The sequence below is a fragment of the Mus musculus genome, chromosome 4 (genome assembly GCF_000001635.26).
Source record: "Mus musculus strain C57BL/6J chromosome 4, GRCm38.p6 C57BL/6J".
Lineage (NCBI taxonomy): Eukaryota > Metazoa > Chordata > Mammalia > Rodentia > Muridae > Mus > Mus musculus.
In genome coordinates this window covers 42,337,470-42,362,715 of record NC_000070.6, presented here as the reverse complement: position 1 = coordinate 42,362,715, position 25,246 = coordinate 42,337,470, and the positions used below count along the sequence as shown (strand labels likewise).

The 25,246-nt window shown below is 43.5% G+C and overlaps 1 long non-coding RNA gene across 2 annotated transcripts; it reads left to right on the top strand.

Annotated features, from left to right (window-relative positions):
* Positions 1–73: 73 nt before the first annotated feature.
* Positions 74–21,015, top strand: Gm52696. 2 transcript variants are annotated; one of them, XR_003955201.1, is made up of 3 exons: positions 74–1,272; positions 3,454–3,575; positions 20,393–21,015. It is a non-coding gene; the product is annotated as a predicted gene, 52696 (long non-coding RNA). The 2 variants fall into 2 exon arrangements; XR_003955200.1 differs by having other exon boundaries at positions 3,330–3,575.
* The last annotated feature ends 4,231 nt before the right edge of the window (positions 21,016–25,246 follow it).

Sequence of the window (25,246 nt, the reverse complement as noted above, 5' to 3'; positions counted from 1 at the left end):
CTCAGGATGCAGGGGCAGGTAGATCTCTGTGAGTTTGAAGCTAGCCTGGGCTACATAGAGAGTTCCAGGAAAACCAGGGCTATATATAGAGACTCTGTCTCAAAAAAAAAAAAAAATTAAACAAACATATGAAAAGTCATGCTCTCCCAGGAGGAAGCATTCCCGCTACCGTCCTTCCTTTCATGGGGTATTTTCATCAGGTAAAGCGTCTTTGCCTCCAAGCCTGATGGCCTAAGTTTGATCTCTGGAACCCACATGGCAGGGGAGAGAAGCCACCTCTGCAGACTGTTGTCAGGCAGTGGGAGTGGGGAAATAAAGGGGCTGGGAGAGAACCCCCGAGCTCTGGGGCTCTGGGTGGATGGACTCAGGGACTACTGTGCACTCTCCACGCCCCTAGGGTGAGCATCAGATTGTGGGAAGCCACGGAACCCCAGTCCTCGGGGGATGGAGAGGGAGCAGTCCGGGTCCCTGGGCTTCACGGAGTCCAGGGATGACAGGTTCTAGGTCTTGGCCATCGCAGGACATTGCTGGACAACGGAGGAAGAGCTGAGAATGGGTGGAGACCCCAAGGGCGGCTCAGTCAGCCCCAGGGCTGAAGGGAGAAGGGGAAAGGGGAAGAAAGAGCTCTGGGTGGTTTCCACTCTGGCGAGAGTCCTTGGTCTAGTGGTGTCGGCTATCGGGAGATTAGATGCAGCTCTTTACGGGAAGGCCTAGTCCATCATTCAAGCACAGTGGGTCTTGATGAGCAGAGACGGTTCATGGTTTTAGAGCTTTATTGTAGAAAGGCAGAGAGAAAGAGAAGGTAGAAAAAGAGAGGCCGGCCATGGCCACGTGGAGAGAAGGGGGAAGGGAGGAAGAGAAGGAGAACTAGAGATGAGAATAAGTGAGGTGTGAGCTTAAGAGAGAGAGGAGGGGCCAAGCAGCCCCTTTTATAGTGGGATGGGCTATCTCGCATTTGCAGGGTAGTTGCGGGGAGGAGCATGCCTGGCTATAGTCAGGTAACTGTGGGGTGGAGTCTAGCCAGAATGCCAGGAGCTTGTGACATTGTCTGCGTGACTGATAGTCACAGGATTATGGAGTTGGGGGCTCCATGGTGTCAGCACCTACGTCTGAGAACATGACTCACTGTTCCATCCCTTGTAGAGTTTTCTACTGAGCCTCCGTGGTAAGCTTGGCTCAACCAGAACACAGGCTGCCTTTCACGTTCCCACAGATTGTCGTCTGGCTTTTACTGGTACACTGCTGGTGTGTGTGCTCCTGTACTCCCAGTAGGTAAATAAAATGTAATTTAAAAAAAAATCTCAAATTCCCACATAAAATGGGATTCTTCCTGCTTCCTTAAAATTTTAGTGTTACCAGGGACACAGAGGAGGGGCTTAAAGCTGGTCAGGATTCGGGTTCCACCCTCAGTGACCTTCAGACCTGCTCCTTTCCAGTTAGTTACACAACAGCACTGCTCACAACAACCAATGGGCTCATCCTATACAGCCATTAAAGAGGACAAGATAAGATGTGCTGTATGTATATGTACAATGAGGCTTTATTCAGCCATGAGGGAGACTGAAACACTACCATCTGCAGGGAAATGAATGGAACTGGAGTTCATACCAAGTGGCATGAGCCAGACCCAGAAAGACAATCATTAAAGGTTTCCTTTCATAAGTGGAGCTCGCACATGCCTATATGGCATGAAAATATAGGCAAAACTACTTTGCAAGAGGAAAGAAACTATCAGGAAGGGGTAAGAGTGACACACAGGGGGGTAATAGGGAATGGATATGGACAACAAACTTGAACAAAAAATGTCATTGAGACGCATGGCTTTGTACAATGAACATGTGCTGATAAACAAAGGAGCCAATGCCATCTTTAGTCCCCGCAATAGCTACTTATATCAACTTCTGTATTTAACCCAATAGCTTCCCCACCTCTTGAAAAAATTCTTGTAGTGTATTGGCACACTCTACTAACCTATAAACTAAGACTATGGGGAGAAGGCTCAGTTGGTAAAGAGCTTGGTGTGACTGAGGGCCTGAGTTCCATTCTCAGCAGCTGTGTAAGGTGTGGTGTTGGGAAGTGGGGACAGATAGTCTAGCTGAATCAGCAAGCTCCAAGTTCAGTGAGAGACCTTGTCACAAAAAATAAGGAAGACAGCTGATACTGACCTCTGCATTTATATACATGAGCATGTTCTCTCTCTCTCTCTCTCTCTCTCTCTCTCTCTCTCACACACACACACACATACACACACACACACACACACACACACACACACAAAGTGAGGTAGGGAAGCATAGGAAATAGTTTAGCAAACGGAGACTCTACTTGGCTTGGGGGATACACAGACCCGTCTTCTATTAACATGCTCAGCAGCTGTCTTAGTTAGGGTTTTACTGCTGTGAACAGACACCATGACCAATGCAAGTCTTATAAAAGACAACATTTAACTGGGGCTGGCTTACAGGTTCAGAGGTTCATCCATTATCACCAAGGCAAGAACATGGCAGCATCCAGACAGGCATGGTTCAGAAGGAGCTCTGAGGGTTCTACATCTTCATTTGAAGGCTGCTAGCAGAATACTGACTTCCAGGCAGCTAGGATGAGGGTCTTATAGCCCACACCCACAGTGACACACCTACTCCAACAGGACCACACCTTCTAATAGTGCCACTCCCTGGGCCAAGCATATACAAACCATCACAGCAGCCTAGGACTCACACCTGCATGTATCATGCACACATCTGAGCACCTAGCAACATGCTAGCAACCGAGACCCTCCCCACCTGCATCAAGTTGCCTGCACAAACTTCTCTCCAAACAATGGACTAATTTCTTTTCCCTTTAACAGCCATCACACATAGACAGTTTCTATTTATATGTACTTCAGTTATACTTAGGAACAAGGGTAGGAGGACCAATGCAGGCTGAGCTAGTTTTGATGCATGTACAACAGGGCAGGCTGTGTCCTCTGAGTGAACAGGGAGAAGCTCCTATTTACCATCTTATGCCTATGCATGTTTGGATGTGCATAAGATTTAAAAATCAGATGCATTGTGGGAAGAGTCGTGTGCAATAGAAGAAAAGGTTATATAATTCAAATATGTCAATCAAAAAGAGAACTATCCAATTATGGCTTGTGGTAAATAGTTACTTTGCTCTTTAAATCCCATAAAAGATGTCCTGGGTGTGAACGTGGTACCCCGAGTGTTCTCTCGTTCATATGGGCTGCTGCCACTTTTATTAGCAGATTTCCCATCTATTCTAGCATCTTGATTTTGAACAGCTTCCTGGCTACTTTTCAGTCCATGTGTGCTTATTTCAATTCCTAGAATATGATGCCAAGAATCTAGAAACACTTGGTGGAGACAGGGACCACTGTTAACACAAGAATGTGATCACATACTGGGACAGGAGAGATGGTTCAACAGTAACAAGCACTTCCTGTTCTTCCAGAAGATCCAGGTTCAGTTCCCAGAACCCGTCACTGCTGTCTGTAAATCTAATGCTACGGGATCTGACACCCCTTTCTGGCTTCCATGAGCTCCAGACGCCCATGTGGTGGGTGAGTAGACAAGGTGAGGTGTCCTGGAACTTGTGTAGGTCAGACTGGCCTCAAACTCATAGAGATCCTCTGACTCGGTGTCCCTGGAGTAAAGGTGTGCACCACCATACTATGTGACAGTACTGATAATAATAGGATGAAAGAGGCCATCATGAGCCTTGAGCCTTGCAAGTTTGACCTACAGAAAGAAACTGAGCACAAGGCCTAGAGAGGTGCACAGATGTTTTAAGGCAGAGTCCTGCCCTCCCCATAGAGAAAAGGATTTTTCCTTCATCTGAAATACTGAGCTTCCCCCGGGGAGCTCAGTAATGGCGATAAAGTTGTTTGTGAATCATAAAGGAAAGCTTCTGAGATGTCTCCATTTAATTGTAAAGAGAAGCAGATGGAAGGCGGGGGTAATTAGGAATAACTGACAGGCTAAAAGGACAGGAGACAATTTGACAATCTCATACATATGTTAAAATCTGAGCTCTGGGGGCTGGCAAGATGGCTCAGCTGGTAAGAGTACTGACTGCTCTTACAGAGGTTCTGAGTTCAAATCCCAGCAACCACATGGTGGCTCATAACCTCCCGTAATGAGATCTGACAACCTTTTCTGGTGTGTCTGAAGTCAGCTACAGTGTACTTATGTATAAAAATAAATAAGTCTTTGGACCGGAGCAAGCAGGGACTGAGTAAGCAGAGTTGACTGGAGCGAGCGGGGCCAACCAGAGTGAGCAGAGGTCCTAAAAATTCAATTTCCAACAACCACATGAAGGCTCACAACCATCTGCACAGCTACAGTGTACTCACATACATAAAATAAATAAATATATAAATAAATAATTTTTAAAAAATCTGAGCTCTACTATCTTAACCCCTTAGGTATCAATTCTTGCTTGTGGTTCAACTAAACAGACCCAGCCACCGCGTCTCCCTGGGCACATTCTGTCCTAACACTTTTCCTGTCACTCATAATCCTGCCCCTCTTTCATGCAGCCTTTGAGGGTTCAGTGTGGACACCTTCTTTTATTTCGGTGTTGTATAGCTGGATTAAGTGCTTAGGAAGGACCTGGATGATTCATGCATGATTAGGATGATGAAGAATATTTTCAGTTAAATAATAATACTGACTCATTGTTGAAGGCAAATTTCTATTGGCCAGAGATAGGATCTGAGCAAGAAGTAATTTTGTATTAACTGTCTAGGACCTAGAGGTCTTCAACATAGAAACCTTACAGACTCGAGGAATTATATGGGCTTACTTCATGTAATTACTTCTATATTAGTTACTATTCTGTTGCTGGGATAAAATATCCTGACAAAAAGGACCTTAGGGAGCTGGGTTGTGGCATATGCCAGTAATCCCAGCACTCGGGAGGCAGAGACAGGCAGATCTCCAAGTTTGAGGCCAGCCTAGCCTGGTCTACAGAGAAAGTTCTAGGGCAGCCAGGACTACACAGAGAAACCCTGTCTCAAAAACCAAACAAACAAGGAAACAAAGGAACCTGGGGAAGAGAGTTTTCAGCCTGTGGTTCCAGAGGATAGACTCCATCATAGTGGGGAAGGCATGGGGGCAGAAGCAGGAAGCTGGCTCATCGCATCTTCATCCACATGTAGGGGAAGGGAGGAGAAAGAAAGATGGGGCGGGAACAGGCAGAAGTGGAATTGGGCTCAAAGTAAGCTCTCAGTGAGGTACTTCCTCCTGTTAGGAACCTTGGAAAGGCTCCATAGCTCCCCCGAAAGCACCACCGCCTTGGGACCAAGTGTTCAAATAGGGAGCCTTAGGGGAACCTCCTTCAAACCTCAGAGCTGTGCTCCGGTGGCTCCACCTTATGGAAGCCAAAAGAATATGAAGACAAACCCAAGGATTCCCCAAGCGGCAAAGAACCCTGTACAATCTTAAATGCCTCTTTGACATATACGGCAAAGTTGTTCATTCAGTTTGCTTTCTGTTTTTTTTTTAAAATCCATTAATTTATTCACTTTACATCTCAGTTGCAGCCCCCTCCTTCTTTTCCTCCCAGTCCCACCCTTAAAAATCCCTCCCCCATTACCCCTCCCCTTCTCCTCAGACAAGGGGAAGCCCCCTTGAATACCATCCTACCCTGAAACCTCCAGTCCCACAAGGACTATCGCTTTCCGTTTTTTTTTTCTCATTTGTTATTTTTTAATGCATTTTTATTTTTTGTGTATGAGTGTTTTGTCTCAGTGCATATATGTGCACCACATGCATGCCTGGTGCCCTCAGAAGTCAGAAGAAGGCGTTAGAGTCCCTGGAACTAGAGTTATGAGCATATGTGAGCCACCATGTGGATGCCAGGAACTGAACCTGGGTCCTCTACAAGAACATCCAGTGCTCTTGACTGCAGGGCAATCTCTCCAGCCCCCTCATTTGTTATTTACTGGGATCTCACCTGGATATTCTGTCATCTCAGTCAGACACGGGCGAGCCTAACAAGAGTCTGCAGTGCATATAAGAACCACAGTGATAAAGAGCAGTTGTCTCCCCACGACACGAGCTGAGGCCAGAGGTGGCAAGTAACTGCCATAAAAATAATATCTGGACACAAAATCTAGGCAACCTTTGTTTGCTGCCCCTGTCTTCTCTCTCTCTCCCTCCCTCCCTCCCTCCCTCCCTCCATCCCTTGTCCTCCTCCTCCTTCTCCTCCTCCTCCTCCTCCTCCTCCTCTGCCTCCTCCTCGTCCTCCTCCTCCTCCTCTGCCTCCTCCTCCTCCTCCTCCTCCTCCTCCTCCTCGTCCTCCTCCTCCTCCTCTGCCTCCTCCTCCTCTTCTTCTTTTGAGACAATGTTTCTCTGCATAGCCTTGGCTATCCTGGAACTCACTATGTAGACCAGGCTGGCCTAGAGATCCACCTGCCTCTGCCTTCTGAGTTCTGGTTTTAAAAGCGTGTGCCACTACACCTGGCTCTTTATTGTAAAAGGTTTGCATTTTATTTAATTAAGAAGAGCATTGTATCCTTACACAATCATGTTCCTTGTGTAGTTCTAAAACCACAAAAATCAATCTGCAATTATAAAATCCTTCAATATTTTATTACAGTTGTGGTAAGATCAGGTGAGCACCAACACAATGTTTCTCTTACAAAACAAAACTCAAAAAAAAATTCAAGATTTACCTCTCCAGGGGAAGGGACACTTGTGCACCGGGTCCTCCTGGATTCTGGGACTCCCTCACATCAAGAACCATTGCCAACCTTTGGGACCCACCTTCAACAGACCCAGAAACTATCTATGCCTTTGCAGGGCAGAAACAGGATCATCAAGCGAGCTCTCAGCTCTGAGTAGAATGCATTAAGCACCTCCCAGCGAATGCCCCTGCTCACTGAAGCTGGAATCTGCAGAGAAGAACCAGCACAGCTGGATTCGAGGGCAAGCCTGGGCTCACAGAACCACAGCACCAGTGGTGGCTTTTTGAATTTTTTTTTTCCGGACTAAATTTAATTCCATCTGAAACCTCAACCTACACACGGGCATGGGCAGAGAGACTTCAGTAGAAGTCCTGTAATAATTCTGGTTCAAAAATCTTTCATCATTTTGGCAATGGCAGTCATAAAGAAGTTTCTATTTCGAGGAGCTGAGGTCAAGGGTCAGGTGAGCCCCTATGGTGCCTCCTGCTGCTTGGTCCTAATGCATTGTGGGAAGTGGTAGAGTGGGGTAAAGGAATCACTGGCTTTCCCTTACTGCGGGATAAGAAAAGAGGAGTCACAAAGGTAAATATTGGGATGTTAGCAGCTCGAGAAGGCAATCTTGAAAGTTGTTTATGTAGCAGCTCTACCTTTGGAATGCACAGAGTTGCGCCAACCCTTGTCAGTGTGCACAGTCTTTGAGAGCTCTTCTCTGGAAAAAATTGGTGTTCAAAGCCCACACTGGACACTTGGCGGTGAACACGTGGGAAGGAGCTGAATAGCATAGCAAGGCTTTGAAAATTGAGCTGACATGGAAGCTCAGCTCGCAGAAGGCCACTTAGAACTTAGAGCCTGAATCCAGCTGGATCTATTGTCTGCTAAAGCTAAAATACCAACATCATTAGTAGGATTTAAGTAAGACTTGAAGATCCATAGAATAACATTCAAAATGTCTAGGATCAAGGCAGTTATTCAGAATATGAAAAAACAGAAAAATCTCTGGTAGAAAAATATGTGTAACAATGCCAAGGATAGCCAAATACTGAAGATTCTCATAGAAAGTTAGAGTGAATGAAACAGAAGGAAAATAGAAAATCCATGAGATGAACTAGGTTTAGCTGGGTATGGTGGCACACCTTTAATCATAGCACTGGGGAAGTAGAGGCAAGTGGATCTCTGAGTTTGAGGCCAGTCTGGTTTGCATAGTGAGTTCTGGGATAGACAGGGCTACATAGAGAGACCTTGCCTCAAAAAAAATTTTTTTTCTAAAACCTTCTCAATTTAGAAAGCTTAAAATACCCAAAACAGGAATAAATACAAAGGACTTTACCCCCAGACACCTAATAATCAAAGTGATGAAAGACAGAGACACAGAAGAAGTTCTGAAAGTAACCAGAACAAAAAGCAACATATTCATGAAGCAGAATAAAATTTCAGTGATTATAGATTCTCATGAGAAACCATGACAACCGGAAGAAAGTGGAACAATACTTTTCAAATGCTGAAAAGGAAATAATTACCCAGACGGAATTCTGTAACTACTGAAATATTCTTCAGACTGAAGGTAAAAGGAAAATGAAGAAACTGTTACTGGAAGACCTTATCTGTGGTTATTGCTTAAGAGAGAAAGAGTAGCCGAAGGGAACTTAGAACGTTAGGAAAGAAAGAACAGGTACCTTTCCTCTGCAACCGAACGCTTGGTCACTGACAGCAGAGACTGGAAGTCTTGTAACAGCTCTGTTCCTCACTGTGTGGTCAAATACCCAATACAAGCAACATGTGACGGGCATATCTTGTCTCACAATGTGAGCATGCAGTCCGCCAGGGCATAGAAGGGACATGAGGTGTCTGGTCACCTGGATGCCTGCACTCAGGAAGCAGAGATGGGGATGTTGCCACCCTGTCCTCTTGGATTCGTCTGGCAATGGTGCTGTTCACAATCAGGATGTGTTTTTCCCTCTTTGGTCAAACCTTTCTGGAAGGTACCATTGTAGACACATTCCAGATGTGATTCTTATCCAATCAACTTGATGACAAAGACAGCTTATCACAAGTACCTAATATTTTATTTCACAGTGCTGGGAATTGAACTCAGGTCCTCACACATGCTGGAAAAGTGACCTGCACCAGGCTCCATCCCCAGGCCATGATGAGGTTTTCAGTGTATGTGGGTGTAATATATAAGACAGCAACATAAGAGGGGAGATACACCAAACCATATAATAGTAAGGTGGTTTTCCTAAAAGAACATAACTTTTAAAAGGAAGAATGTTGGAGGAATCATATCCAATTGTGAGACTTCCTATAAAATATAGTGATCTACATAATGTAGTAAAAGAGAAAGACCCATTAGCGAGACATATAAGAGAAGATCTACACAGTACAGTAGCTAATATTTGAATTTCTGTATCAGAGAAACTTTACAAAGATCTTTTTTCATCAAGTGGTGTTGATTGTGACATCCTTATACAAAAGGTCAACTACATCCTAAACCTCACATCACATATAAAACTGATTTATAGTGGGTCCCAGTGTCACAGTGCTTGTCTGGCCTGCTGGAGGCCTGCGTTAGACTCCTAACCCAGACAGAGAAACACCACCTTCCCAAACAAAAAAACTCAAGCTGGCTGTAATTGAAATGTGACACATAAAACTATAATGCTTTTAGAAGAAAATCCTTGTGACCATGAATCAGGATAGAACTCTTAGATGTGATACTGAAAGTATAAATGGACCAGGAAAAATATTAGATTTCATCAAAATGAAAAAAAATCTGCCAAAGATACCATTTTTTAAAAATGAAAGAAAGCAAGAAGAGGGGAAAGTAAAGAAATGGTGAAGCAGTTAAAAGTGCTTGCTGCTGTTCAGAGACATGAGTTTAATTCCTAGAACCCATGCCAGGTGGCCTATGATTGTCAATAGCACAGCTGGTGGCCACATTCCAGTGCCCCCACACATAAGCACACATCCACATGTAGACACACACCCCTATGCATAATTTAAAATGATAAGAATAAGAATCAATGCAAAGAAAAGCTATAGTTGGCAGGAAATGATTGTAAATCAAACAAAGTATTTATTTCCAGAATATACTTCACTTATTTAAAAATTTAAAGTTAGTGTAAGTCTCTGGTGAGGTTTAGCTACCGAGGACCCCCTGAGTGAGCCACATGGATCTGGGGATCGATGCTAAAGCAAGAGGTATTTATTGTTCCTGTGCACTGGGGTCATCCTGCACCTGAAGGAGAGGCAATAACCTCAGGCAGCCCATTCAGCAAGTTTTTATACAGTTTCCAGGGGGCAGAATGGAGCACCAGCAACTAGGCACAATATGATTGGCAGAACAGTGTGACTTTTAAATTGATTGGTCTCTGCAGGTGACCAATGGTTGGTCCCCCCTCCCTTCTGGAGGGGAGGGGTGCCTACATGCTTCATGACCTCTCTCTTCCAGGGGGAGGGGTGCCTGGTGGAATTTTCCAAAGGTCCTGAGCTGACCTCTTTATCCCCCCCCACCCCCTTTTTTCTTGTGCATGTTTCAATCCCGAAGCTATTGCTGGTATTCTGATTTCTTATACTCCTGGTCTTCTGTATCTAGTTCTTTGTATCTCTGCTTTAAGATCAGTAGCTGGACTGTACCTATGCATTCCTTAACAAAAGTGGCCAAGCAGTTGCAAATGTAGGGGCCAAAAGTCAGAAGTAAAATCAAGATGACTAAGAAGCCTAATAGGGAGGAGATCAGGGTGGTAACCCAAGGAGAATTGTTAAACCAGGATTCAAACCAACCTTGGGTTTTCTTTCTTTCTCTCTTCCACTTGGCTAGTCCTTCTTTCACCTTGGCCCAATGCTTCACACCTCTAGGTAGCACAGAAAAAGTGGTTGGCCCCCTAGCACTAATGGGCCTGCTGCTAGCTTCTCCCATCTCGAGGTCACACATATATGGGGGTTTCTTGCAAGAAACTTCTCAAATTTGAGTATCCTCACTCTAAGCCCCACCCTCCAAGGCCAATTCTGAGACACAGTTCAGATTTACATATCCCACATCCCCCACATTTGGGCAATCCCTCCCAGTGGACACCCCAGGGGTCAAGGCCCACTGCTAAATCACAGAGATCAAAGACAAGGTCCAGCCACCAGATACAATGTGGGTGTTCCTCTGTTGTGGACCAAGTCACATCCCTAGTGGCTGAGAGAACCTGCCAAGTCACCCCAGTAGGGTTGTGGGGGCTGCTGAGACTCAGCACTGGAAGATACACCATGGCCATCTCAAGGTTTCTTTGGCCTTGCAGAAGGGGGTTGCTTGGGTGTTTGGCTGCTATCCAGTTGGCATCAGGCACAGGTGCTGGTCTGACATGAACCCAGGAAGTTACTCCATCCACTTTAATGGAGGTCTGGGTGGTCAACAACACCAGGAACAGCCCTCTCCACTTTGCTTCCAAGTTTTCAGCATGATGTCCCTTAACATATACCCAATCTCCAACTTGGAGTACCTGTGTTATACAGGGCACTAAGTTTAGGCCACAATTTCTGATGGGTGATCTGGAAAGCTTGCAATCAAGCCATAAGATTCTCGTCAGTCTGCAAAGTCACTCTGAGGGAATCAAGAGTGGGGGTCAAGGGAGTGGGAGTCCCATACAGGATCTCAAAAGGGGTCAGGTTAAAATGGTAGGGGGTATTCCGGGCTCGGAACAGGGCCAGGAAAAGGAACACCACTCAGTCAGTGCCAGTCTTCAAGGTCAATTTAGTCAAAGTCTCTCTTAAGGTTCTATTTATTTTCTCTACCTGCCATGAGTTCTGGGGACAGTATGCACAACGGTGCTTCCAATTAGTCCCCAATGTCTCTGCCAATCCCTGACTTACCTTAGAGACAAAAACAGAACCATTGTCTGATCCAGTTACCTTGGACACTCTGAATCTCTGGAAAATTTCCTCTCATATCTTCTTGGCTACCATGGTAGCTGTTTCCTGCTTGGTGGGGAAAGCCTCAACCCATCCATAGAAAGTATCTACAAACACTAGAAGGTATTTGTAACCATATTTTCCTGGCTTAACTTCTGTAAAATTGACTTCCCAGTATACTCCAGGCCTCTCTCCCCTAGGTCTTCTGCCCTGTTTACCCTTGGCCACATAAGCATTCACTTGCTGGCATACCGTACACTGTTCTCTCTAGCCTAAAACCTGAGGTCCATTACATAGACTTTAGATCCCTTGACTGCTTGGATGAGCTCCTTATCTCCTAACTGAGTCCATCTGTGCATTTGGCCTAGTAAGTCTTTTGCTTGCTTTCTAGGGGGTATAATTTTCCTTCTTGTGTGCACCATTGCCCTTCCTTCTCTAGGTAGTAGTTGGTAGGGTGAGTAGCAATCTGAGTCCTTTCTTTTCCAGTATATTCTAAGTGAGGCCATTCTTTAGTCCAGTCCCATTTCCCAGTGGGTGTCTCTTGCAGGCCCATAATCTGGATAGGCTCCTGCATAGCCACTTCTCAAGCCTGGTAATTGCCTCGGGCCTCTCTCTTGGTATATAGCCCCATGGTTGTGGGCTGTGGCAAAGCCATACCTGCTATCCATGTTGATGTTAATCTTCTTGCCAGCCCCAAGTTCCAAGGCTTTAATAAAGGCAATTAGCTCTGATTTCTGCGCTGACATGCCAGGGGTAGAAGTTCCACCCAGATGACCTTTGTGCCGTCCACCATGGCAGCACCCACTCATCTCTGACCAGCATGGAGAAAACTGCTCCCATCTGTAAAGCAGGTCGCCTTGGCGCCCCACAGGGGTCAATCAGGGAGGTCTTTCCTCCACCCATAGGCTCTCCTTTTGGGCCAGTTAGTTGTGGCCCATCGAGCAGGAAATGTATCTGGGCCCCCACCTTGGAGAGTAAGTCTTGCCCCAACAGAGGGTAGGGACAGTAAATAAGTGGGATACCTGGCCCATCCTAATGTCCACTGTTCTTTGGTTATATACATCTTGGTACCAGTAGCTTCTTGGACTCAGGTTTTTTGCTGGAGACTGGCCCATCAGCTTGGAGGAGGACTGAGTGTTGGGCCCCTGTGTCCATCAAGAATTGAGTGGGTTTCCCCTCCACTCTGAGTTACCCTGGGGAGGGGATCTGAACCCCATCCTCCCTAGACACTGTCTTCCCCCAGGGCTAATGCCTTTGCTGTTTTCCCAAGACCTGGAATTTCCCACCTCCAGCTTCCATTTGTTAGGGCACTCTTGGGCCCAGTGGCCTCTCTCCTTGCAATATGTGCACTGTGCACTGGTCCTCTTCAAGGGCTTTTCTGTCTCTTTTCTCTGCTTTTCCTAACTACTATAGCCAGGACTCTATAGATTCCTTCCCTGTCACTTTCCTTCCTTCCTTCCTTCCTTCCTTCCTTCCTTCCTTCCTTCCTTCCTTCCTTCCTTTCTTCCTCACTCTCTTTCTCTCTCTCTTCCTTCCTTTCTATCAGTAAGTATATTTTTAAAATTTCAAAGTACCAAAAACTCTTTGAAGTTAAACATTAAGAAAATGCTAATTTCGAGCACAGTGAGAAAAATTATCAATAGAACATGATTTTAACATTTTCAACTGTTGATATTCAACAAAAGAATAGTTATTTTTTTAAGATATACTTTGCTGTTATGTCTTCCTTTTCAGTTCTGATTTTGTTAATTTGGATACTGTCTCTGTGCCCTCTACTTAGTCTGGCTAACGGTTTATCTATCTTGTTGATTTTCTCAAGGAACCAGCTCCTGGTTTGGTTGATTCTTTCTATAGTTATTTTTCTTTCTATTTGGTTTGATTATTTCCTGCTGTCTACTCCTCTTGGGTGTATTTGCTTCTTTTTGTTTTAGAGCTTTCATATGTGCTGTCAAGCTGCTAGTGTAAGCTCTCTTCAGTTTCTTTTTGGAGGCACTTAGAGCTATAAGTTTTCCTCCTACCACTGCTTTCATTGTGCCCCATAAGTTTTGGTACGATGTGTCTTCATTTTAATTAAATTCTGAAAAGCCTTTAATTTCTTTATTTCTTCCTTGACCAAGTTATCATTGAGTAGAGTGCTGTTTAGCTTCCATGTGTGTGTGTGATTTCCCTTGTTTTTGTTGGAATTTAAGACCAGCCTTAGTCTGTGGTTATCTGATAGAGTGCATGAGATTATTTCAATCTTCTTTTATCTGTTGAGGCCTGTTTTGTGGCTAATTATATGGTCAGTTTTGGAGAAGGTACCATGAGGTGCTGAGAAGAAGGTATGGTCTTTTGCTTTAGGATGAAATGTTCTATAAATATCTGTTAGATCCATTTGGTTCATAACTTCTGTTACTTTCACTGTGTTTCGGTTTAGTTTCTGTTTCCATGATCTGTCCATTGCTGAGGGTGGGGTGTTGAAGTCTCCCACTATTACTGTGTGGGGTGCAATGTGTGCTTTGAGCTTTAGTAAAGTTTTTTTTTGTTTGTTTTTGTTTTATGAATGTGGGTGTCCTTGCATTTGGAGCATACATGTTCAGAATTGAGAGTTCATCTTAGTAGATTTTCCCTTTGACCAATATGAAGTGTCCTTCCTTATCTTTTATTGATAACTTTGGTTGAGAGTTGATTTTTATTTGATATTAGTGTGTTTCTTGGGACCATTTGCTTGGAAAATTGTTTTCCAACCTTTTACTCTGAGGTAGTGTCTGTCTTTGTCACTGAGGTGGGTCTCCTGTATGCAGCAAAATGCTGGGTCCTGTTTATGTATGTTAGTCTGTTAGTCTATGTCTTTTGGGGGGAATTGAGTCCATTGATGTTAAGAGATATTAAGGAAAAGTGATTGTCACCTCCTGTTATTTTGTTGTTAGAGATGGAAGTATGTTTATGTGGCTATCTATCTTCTTTTGGGTTTGTTGAAAGATTACTTTTCCAGGGTGTAGTTTCCCTCCTTGTGTTAGTGTTTTCCATCTATTATCCTTTGCAGGGCTGGATTTATGGAAATATATTGTATAAATTTGGTTTTGTCATGGAATATCTCTATGGTAATTGAGAGTTTTGCTGGTTATAGTAGTCTAGGCTGGCATTTGTGTTCTCTTAGGGTCTGTATGACATCTGCTCAGGATCTTCTAGCTTTCATAGTTTCTGGTGAGAAGTCTGGTGTAATTCTGATAGGTCTGCCTCTATATGTTACTTGACCTTTTCCTCTTACTGCTTTTAATATTCTTTCTTTGTTTAGTGCATTTGGTGTTTTGATGATTATATGATGGGAGGAATTTATTTTCTAGTCCATTCTATTTGGAGTTCTGTAGGCTTCTTGTATGTTCTTGGGCATCTCTTTCTTTAGGTTAGGGAAGTTTTCTTGTATAATTTTGTTGAAGATATTTACAGGCCCTATAAATTGGGAATCTTCTCTCTTGTCTTTACCTGTTGTTCTTAGGTTTGGTCTTCTCATTGTGTCCTGGATTTCCTGGATATTTTGGGTTAGGAACTTTTTGCTTTTTGCATTTTCTTTGACTGTTGTGTCAATGTTTTCTATAGTATCTTCTGCACCTGAGATTCTCTCTTCTATTTCTTGTATTTGGTTGGTGATGCTTGCATCTATGGCTCCTAATTTCTTTCCTATGTTTTCTAAGTCCAAGGTTGTCTCCCTTTGTGATTTCTTTATTGTTTCTAATTCCATTTTTAGATCCTGGATGGTTTTGTTCATTTCCTGTACTGGTTTGATTGTGTTTTCCTGTAATTCTTTAGGGGATTTTTGTGTTTCCTCTTTAAGTGCTTCTACCTGTTTACCTGTGTTCTCCTGTATTTCTTTAAGGGAGTTATTTATGTTCTTCTTAAAGTCCTCTATCACCATCATGAGAAGTCAATTTAGATCTGAATCTTGCTTTTCCAGTGTGATGGTATAAAAAGTTAAAGTTCAATAAAAGAATATAAATAATTCAATTTTAATGAGTCAGATTGTTTAAATTGTATGTGCATGAGTGCTCTGTCTGCAAACATAGCACTTGATCAAAGAGCAGGCATGGATGCCAGTTAAGCACATGAAAAGATGCACAGCATCCATTAGGAAGGAACAGGATAGGAAGTGTTCCAAGTACCAGTTACAAATACTGGCAATTCTTTTTATTCTCTGACCCCAAAGAGCAAAATATTTTCAGCCTGGCAAAGCCCTCTCTCAAGTGAAAAAAATCTGGATTTAACATGTCTGACTTAGGCCTGGAGAGGTTAAGAGCACTTGCTGCTCTTGGAGAGAGGACCCAGGTTCAGTTCCCAGGACTCACATGACAGCTTACAACCATCTGTAACTCCAGTTCCAGGGGACCCAATGCAGTGCCCTCTTCTGGCCTCTGTGGGTACCTGTATGTACACTGTGCACATACAGACAAACAAGGAAACACACACATTTTTTTTTTAATCTGACTTAATTGCAAGTTACACAATTAGGTAAATCTGATTTAAAATCTGTGAAATCCATTTAATGAACAGGGCTTCTCCATTATTCCTTGTACATCTTAAATGTGGAGAAGGGGACTGAAGAGATAGCTCAGCGGTTAAGAGCACTGACTACTCCTTTAGAGTCCTGAGTTCAATTCCCTGCAACCACATGGTGGCTCACAACCATCTGTAATGGGATGCCCTCTTCTGGTGTGTCTGAAGATAGCTACAATCTATTCATATAAATAAAACAATAAATCTGTTTTTAAAAAATGTGGAGAAGGATGACCCTCTGGTCTGCTGGTTGATCTAGCTACCCAATACAGAACCTCAAAGCATACTGTCCAGAGGTGGGGGGTTCTTTTTCTGACTCAGACTAGAAATTCCCTTTCACAAGTAGTCAAACCACAAATCTCTGCTTAGAACTGTAATAGGCTATGGATCAGCAAGGAACAGCCAGCCACCTCTGCCCTGGCCCCCTGCGTTGCCTGCACCCCCCCCACCTCTCCAACTTCCACCCCTCCAGCCCCTACACGCACGCGCACAGGCATGCGCACTGCCCTAGGAAACTAAGAGCAGTCTTTGAAATATGCAGAACATCTAAAACAATGAATATCTTTTTAGTATATCTGCAAGTATCTAATCAAACTTACTTAGTGGTGAAAGGAAATAAAACTTGAGACCTGTGATTCATGTAATGTATGTCAAATAGCCCAAAGAGTTGTTTGTGAGCTTTGAAACCTGGGGCTGAGAACATAGCACAACAGACCAGGACATGCCTGGGCAGGCCCATCGCCTCCCTATCTCCCACCCCTCTGACCTAAGTTAAATGTTACAGGCTGCTAATGTTTAAATGGACCAATCATGTGAAACCGCGCCAATTCCTCCCCCAGCCCCACTCCTTTTCTATAAAAACCCCTAGCTTCCAAGCCTTGTGGTTGAATCCACTGTCTCCTGTGTGAGATACGTTTCGACCCGGAGCTCCGCCATTAAAATACCTCGTGTTGTTACATCAAGGTATTGTGTTCTATTTGTGATTCTTGGATGCACGCCAAATCGGGAGTTGAGTGGGGGTTTCCCCACTAGGTTCTTTCAGTGGGAAGTCATTAATTTCTAATTTCTTTTAACAAAGCAACCAAAAAGGTAGCAGTTGACTGACATCCTGGACTCAGTATGTTCTGATTCATTTAAAAGGTCAGGAAGGCTGAGGCAGGAGGATGGTTTAGCCTGAGAGCTCAAGGACAGCCTAGCAGTACAGTACAGACCTTGCCTCAAAAAGGGAGCTGCTTTTGCACCTGGGTCCACAGGGACCTGGAGTAGGATGAACCTCTGGCATCTCCACCCCATTTGGTGTTCTGTCTTCCTGTCTCCATTACTTAGAGTCGGACCCCTGATTGGTTCTGCATAGATTACCTAATCTGTTTACCTAACCTATCTTTGTTCTAATTGACATCTCCAGGGCTTTACTGCCTCTGTCTGTTAACCCAGGCCTAGTCCTGGAAGCGTCTAGCCTCTGTACAATTTAATCTAGGCCTAAAAGATTTTCAGCCCCTGAGACTTGTTACTGAAAGCTCACCCTTTCTACTTCTTACTAAACTCTAGGTGGGCTGGTTCAACTCAGCTGTTCTGGCTCAAACGCCTCTCCAAGCTGACTGATTCAATCTGCCTTCTCTCTCTCAGCCTCTCCTGAATTGCTCTGCTTGGCCTTATACTAACTCTGGCAATAAGTTCTAATCTTCTGGTTCCTTCTCATTCTCTGGCGCATTCTGTCTTCGCCTGTGTCTAGCTTGTTCTCTCTCTGCACCCTGTCTGTAAAACTCCTCCTTCTCCTCTCCCTCTGCACTGCTCCCTCCTATGTTACCTCTCTTTCCTCTGTGCTTCTGAGAGTTGGGCGTATCCCGTTCTCTCAAATCTTTCTCTTGATTCGTCACTTTGTCTGCCACTCAATTAAACATCACTTTCAAACCTGGGTGCTTCCTTCTACAAACTAACTTTACCTTCGATGTTGGGGATGAAAGGTGTGTACCAAGGACATGTCTATACTCCAGCCAGAGGGATTAAAGGTGTGTGTTAAGGACTGAACCACATCACAACTAGAAACAGGGCTTTTCAGTAAATCACACATCTTGGAGTTCTCACTGTGATCAAAAATCCTGCAACAAACAGCTCCTAGCATTCCAGGAAGTTATGTCTTTGGGCAAATGGGGCTTGCAGGCTAGAGACATTTCTGCTTTACAGATAAACACAGTAAGTTGAAACACAACTTAAGCAATCATACATACCTGGCTATAAAACAAATGTTTCTTAAACTGTCCCCTTCCCCATAAAACAGACGACACAAAGCAAATTCAACACCATCTTAGCTGCTGTGTTTGGGTCCATGGTCCTATTGCACCTAGGGTCTGTATTGATATCTGAGGCTGTGTTACCACTAAGGACCATGCAGTTATCCCTGGTTCAAGCTGCCACCTAAGTTCATGTTGATTTCCAGGTACTGTATTGAGCTGGCCCTGCCCCTTGCCTAGGCAGTACAGTAGAGCTGGCCCTGGTGGCAAAGGCATGAGCCAGCCCTGAGTGCATGAACACCAAAGATCTAGCCCTCCCCTCATCTGCCTTGTGGTGGTGGGAGTACAGATAAGAATCCCTCTGCCAAGGTCATGAGAGTGGAAGAGCTGGTCCCATCTCTCACCAGATGTAGCACTCAGGAGAGGGGGCACACATCTCCCCTGGGCAGCACAGTAGAGCTGGCCCTGACCCTACCTATGGCACTTGGGTGAGCTAGCTGGGTCAATGCTGGAGATCTGGCCCTGGGGTGTGGGTGTGAAACACCCGGCTGACTGACCAACTCAGCCACTATCCAGGCCCAGATCCAGGGCTTTGAGTTGGCCCATCCAACAACTACAGCATCTATGACCTGCTGGAGTGTGTGAAGGGGCAGCTTCTGTGGTGAGAATTTTGTGTGTGTGTTCTGTTTTTTGTTTGTTTGTTTTGTTTCCTTGTGGGAGAAGTTGCAAGGGCAGGGGGTGAGATGTTTTATTGTTTGTTTCATTATTTCTTTTTTTTTTTGTTTTCTTTGGGGAGGGAGGTGTAAGGGTAGATATGGAGGGATGGAGAGATGAGTGGGAATCAGATGCATGATGTAAAATTCACAAAGAATCAATTTAAAAATCTTAAAAAGAGAGAAATATCAAAAGATACGTCTTTGGTTTCTGTTGAGGTGTGTTTGATTATTTATAGACAGTGACTTCCTGCCATATTCTCACATCACGAAAGGATATACTTAGTGTTCCTGAGCCTTGGGTATATGGACACTAATCCTACCCTTGAGGAAGAAACTGTCACCTTATGCTAGGGATGCAGGGATGCAAGTTGAAGTTGCCAGCCCTCCTGCCTGAGGAATTCCCCCTCAGGACTTAACAAGCACCCAGGATATTGGCTTGAATTAAAGAAAAGTATTTCAGATAAGTCTTAATCAATCAAAAGGAGAAGATGCACTGAAAGAGACCCAGGGTAGCCATTGGAGAAGAGAGTACACAAGTGCCTTAGCTACAGTTGTACGCATGGTTTTGGTGCCCTTGAAGTGGCACTTGAGGACAACAATCTACATCGAAGACAGAATTGAAAGTCGTTGGTAGGTACACATATTTCTTTACTGAAGCAGGCATTTTAGTAGCAGTGAGATGCATTTGAGGCTATATCAACAACTAAGATCTACAACTAAGACTTTAAGAAGTGTTTGCATACTCAATTTCTGACAGAAAGTGTTAGGTCTCTGAGGCAGCTTAAAGGGACAGGAGGCAGAAAAGAGAAGGAGCCCTAGCTGCAGCCCGGACTGCGTTTATCCGTGCACAGCGAGCTTCCTCAGGGAAGCTGGAGACTCTCCCAGAGGAAAACAGATGGCTGTGACCCTTTGTATGGTTTTTGTTGTTTCGGTCTTAGACATTAGCCATTAGCTGTTCTAAGAGTCACATTTGTAATATTTTTAGAAGTGAAGTATAGTGTAGGTTCGTTTTGTTTTGTTTTGTTTTGTTTTTGCACAGGCCAACTGCAGTCAACTGTCAAAATTCTTGACTCTGTCAGCAAGTGACATAAACCACTCCAGAGGGTCAGGTTATCTCTATGTGTTTTCTGTCTGTCTCTGTCTCTCTGTCTGTCTCTGGGTCTGTCTGTCTCTGGTGCCCTTAATCTTTCCCTGTTTTTCTATCCTGTCTCAGAATCTACATAAACTCTATCTGTTAATCCAGCACACTGAATTTTCAACAGGAATTTTGAGAAGACATGGACGTGTAATAACTTCCCCTCCTCCTCTTCCTCTTCTTCTTCCTTCTCTAGCTTTGGACTGAAGCTGGATCCTGGTACAGGCAAGCACCACTTAAGGTTTTTGCACGGAACTTTCTTCAGTCGGGCATACCAGCATCTGTCCATCTCTGTTTGACCTTCCATCTGCAAAGACTCTTAGAAAAACATCAGTAATCTGTTCTTGGACCACTGCAGTCAAGGGCATAGTTTATACTTCACATGTCACTCTGGTCTCTTAGAGAAGACAATTCATTTCTTATTTGTTTGTTTTGGTTTTTGCGACAGCATCTCTCTACATAGCCAGGCTAGTCCCAACTGTTGACTTGGGACCCAGAACAACAGAACTGCACACATGTTTGGGTAATAGTCTTGCAGATCAAGCTTGAAAAAGTTTCTAGGCTGCCTGCCCATTTTCTTTTCCTCTTAAAAAATAGTTCTGATTTTTTGTTTTAGTTTTTCTGAATTATGCTTGTTTGGGACTGAGCCACTCAAACATTTACAGGGGTATTTAAAATGTCTCGGGGGTTTAGTTATAATAAATTAAAGCTTTTACAAGAACTCATGTAAAATGTTTACATAAACTGTGCATCCATTTCTCTTAAGTAAATTGGGATTGATGGGGCATATAATAAACGTTTTATTAACTTTGCCATAAATGTCAAGACTGTTTTCTAATGTGACTGTGCCATTTTAAATCCTCCATAGAAACACAAGAATTTCAGCAGCTCTGTTCTCCCTGAAAGTTGACATTTTCTTTCTTCCTTTCTTTCTTTCTTTCTTTCTTTCTTTCTTTCTTTCTTTCTTTCTTTCTTTCTTTCTTTCTTTCCTTCCTTCCCTCTTTCCTTTTTTCTCTTCTTTTTATAAAACCCGTTTTATTATTATTATTTTATTTTCTGTGTATGAGTGTTTTGCCTGCATGTATGTTGGTGTGCCATGTGTGTGCCTGGCGTCTACAAGAACTAGAATAGAGTATTGGATCCCCTGTAAGTTAAGTTATAGATGGCTGTAAGCCTCCTTGTGGTGCTGGAAACTGACCCTGGCCCTTTGGAAGAGCAGCAGCCAGTGCTCCTAACCTCTGAGCATCTCTCCATTGCCACTCTTAAATTTTGAGCCATTTAAATAGGTGTGAAATGATACCTCATTGTGATTTGAACTGTAATCCCTCAATGACTGATAATGTTAAGGTCTTTGTTCATTTAACATTTATTTATCTATTTATCTAGCCATCTATATCTCTGTGTTTGTGTGTGTGTGTGCTCGCTCACGTATGCAAACGCATACGTACATGAGTGTGTAGGTGCATACACATGGAGGAGGTCAGAGGACATCCTGCAAAAGTCATTTCTCTCCTACCATTTGGGCTCTGGGGATCAAAATCAGGTTGTTAGACTTGGTGACAAGTGCGTGTACCAGCTGTGCCATCTTGCTGGCTCAGCACCTTGCTTTCCTGAGACAAGGTCTTTCAGTGAACCTGGAGCTCACTGCTTTGGGCAGGCAGGCTGGCCATCCAGCGCCTGAGACCCACCTGTCGATGGCCTCCAGGGCTGGGATTGCGAGCTGTGGTATGGCGCAGCTTTTTATCAGCTGAGGACTTGAACTCACCTCTTGATTCACAGCAAATACTCTTGTCCCTGGGATGTCATCCTAATCCATAGGGTTTATACATTATAGATTTAAGTCATTTATTTGACACATGGTTTGCAAATATTTCCCCAGTATTTGGTTATTTAATTCTCTCAAAAACTGTCTTTTAAAGAGTAGACATTCTTATTTATAAGGAAGTCAAACATCACTGTTTTCTTATGGGTCACAACTTTAGTTTCATAGCTCAGGGCCTGTAGCTCCCACATTTACTTTCTGCGTATTGGAGGACTAGCCAGACGTAGCCGACTGTAGCATCCTAACAGTTCTGTTATGCTTTAAGTGCACTGTCTGATTCCTAAACTTCCCTGAGTTGTTTTGTGTGTCAGCATGTGGTCTAGCATGCTAAATGTTTGGCATCTATGGAAACAATGTGGATCTCACCATCATTGCAAAGTCATCTATAAATAGCAATTATGTCAACTGCTTGGCCCTTGTGTTTAAATCTACAGTCCCCTTATCCCCAGAACATTTTTTTCTCTTAATCATTTGGTTTTTTTCTTTTAATCGGTTTTAATCATAAATATATTTATCTTACCAGATCCTGTTTTTTGTATATTTTGGAGCTGTGTTATTAGATGATTAAACATTTAAAAATTTTATGTCCTTTTGATGAATTGAACCTGTTATCATTCTGAAATTATTTTTATCCTGCTGAATTTTGCTTTGTAATACACTTTAGTTAATATTGCATGTCCACTGTAGCTTTCTCTTGGCTTATCTAATCATAGTATATATTTCCCCAACCTTTTGATTTTAACCTACTCATGACTATATATTCAGATTATGTTTGTTGAGGCAGGATATCATTGGGTCTTACTGTTTCTTAAAGTCCAATCTCAATAATCTCTGTGTCTTTTGGGGATTTTTAAGACATTTATATTTAATGTAATTATTATAATTGAATCATCTTGGTGTTTGATTTTTTTTCATTGATATATAAAAATGGAAAAAAGAACAACATGTGTAGAGTCTGGTGCTATTCATGATTTCAGTCATCCACTGGGAGTCCTGGAACATGTTTTTGCTGTAGAAATGTCTCCTATGAGCTGGATTAGTTTGTTGGAAGGAAGATAGTAGTAGGCCTGTGAGAACCTCCAGGCTTCGTCAGTATCACAAGTACGTGTTACACTTTGCCCTGGATCTCCACCAATTCCTCTTGTTTCTAAGCAAAAGTGCATGTGCTTCACTCCATAACAAAGAGCCCTGATATCAGTCATATACTCACACTGCCAAGATCAGAAGACCAGAACCCACCTGGGTTCCAGCCAACCATTGTGACCTAGCTTATGTCTGAGGTTTCAGCTTGTTGTTACTGACTCTCACTTCACAGTCACCATTTTCCCAATTCTCTATCTCATGGACTACAGCATTGGAGACAAAGACAGTAACCACACAGGACTTCCTGACCAGCACTCACACTTGCCATTGTATCTACAAGTCCAGGTATACACACACACACACACACACACACACACAAATGCACACACAGACACACATACATACATACATACATACACACACACACATACGTGCACATATACACACTCATACTCACACAAATACATACAGAAACACACATATATATGCACACATACACACATGTATATACATACACATACGCACATACAGAGAGAGTTACACACACATAAACACACATATGTACACATATATACACATATACACATGCTCCAACTTTTATTTATATAAAATATGATTTGTACATGACATTTTGTGCACACACTCGTGTGTTGTTTGTATAGTACTCAGCTATTGGCCCTATTTTGAGAGAAGATTTGTAGGTAGGACCTAGCTGAAGGAAGTAGGTCATTTGAAGGCTATACCTGGTCTTCAATCCCTTCTTCACCCTCTTGACCCACCATCATGATGTTCATCACCACAGGCCCAGAGCCAGCACAGCAAAGGACTACAGACTGAAGTCTCTGAAACCATAAACCCAAATAAAGGTTTATTCTCTTAGATGGATTCTGTCAGATCTTTGTAACAGCAAGCAGAAAAGCAACCAATACCGAAAATCAAGACCAGAGAAGCTGGGGTCATTGCCACAGCTAAACCTGGCCATGTGCTTCAGAGGCCTCTTGGCAGGTTCAGAAGGTTTATGGCAGGAATTTGGAAAAGCAGTCTAGAGAAGCCCTGGAATGTGGTAGGCAAGACTTCATGGGTGAAGTGGTGGGTGTCAGGAGTGGAAAACTAGATACCGCACCTCCCCAAATTCTGGCTGTCAGAAAAAAGCTAGCATTCCTCAGGCACTTGTGATGCCAGTTCCCTTCTACCCTTATCATTGGCAGAAGGGACAAATGGCTGTCTGTGGTGCCTGCTGATCTCCAGGCCCCCTCAGTACCACAAGTACCTGTTCCACACTTCAAAGTCCATGCTGGCCTCTTGGCTCATCTCAGTTCTTTTCACACACACACACACACACACACACACACACACACACACACCCTCCCCACCTTCTCTTCCCATGAAGCTACTCACTCTCCTTTATCATCCTGCTGTTTCTGCTATGCGCTCTCTCCTGATTTCTTTCCTTTGCCTGCCCTTGGTCCTTCCTATGTCTTCTTTCTCACTCTGACCCTTCTCTGCTCTGTTCCTGCTTCTATCAAGGCCAGGGCCAGTCTGCTGCCCACACTCAGCCTACTACGTTCTCTCTCTGCTCTAGACTTTCTGATGCCTCTGACTGCTCTCTCTCTCATATCTACAATAAAGAACCAACCGTACCACAGAGCAATCATGTCATCAGTTCATACAGTAGGTACACAGGAGATCAGGACAGCAACAAGAATGTGGTCAGTGAAGGCAACAAGGCTTGAGAGGTTTCAGCTGGGAGGACATAACCTTAGGACTAGACCATGGCTATTTATGTACATAGCCAAGAAAAGAAACCACCTGTGGTTTATTTGTGTCCTGGGACTTTGTGTAAGGCTGAATTTAAAGTCAATGAACTAATTAACTTAGAGGAAATTTTGAAACAGCATAGTTTATATAGTTAATGCAGAATGCTTTTAGCAAGGTTTACAGTGAGAATTTGGAACAAGTGGAAAGTTTTGAAAATTATGTAATTTGGCTAGAAATCAAGTGTTTTTAATGTTTTGGACAAGAAGAATCTGCCTATAAAAATAATTAGTATCATTAAAACAGAAATAAGTTACTTTGGTACAACAAGAAAAATGTTTTATGTACATCTCAAGAATTGGTCAGACCCAACCGATCACAGGCTACGAG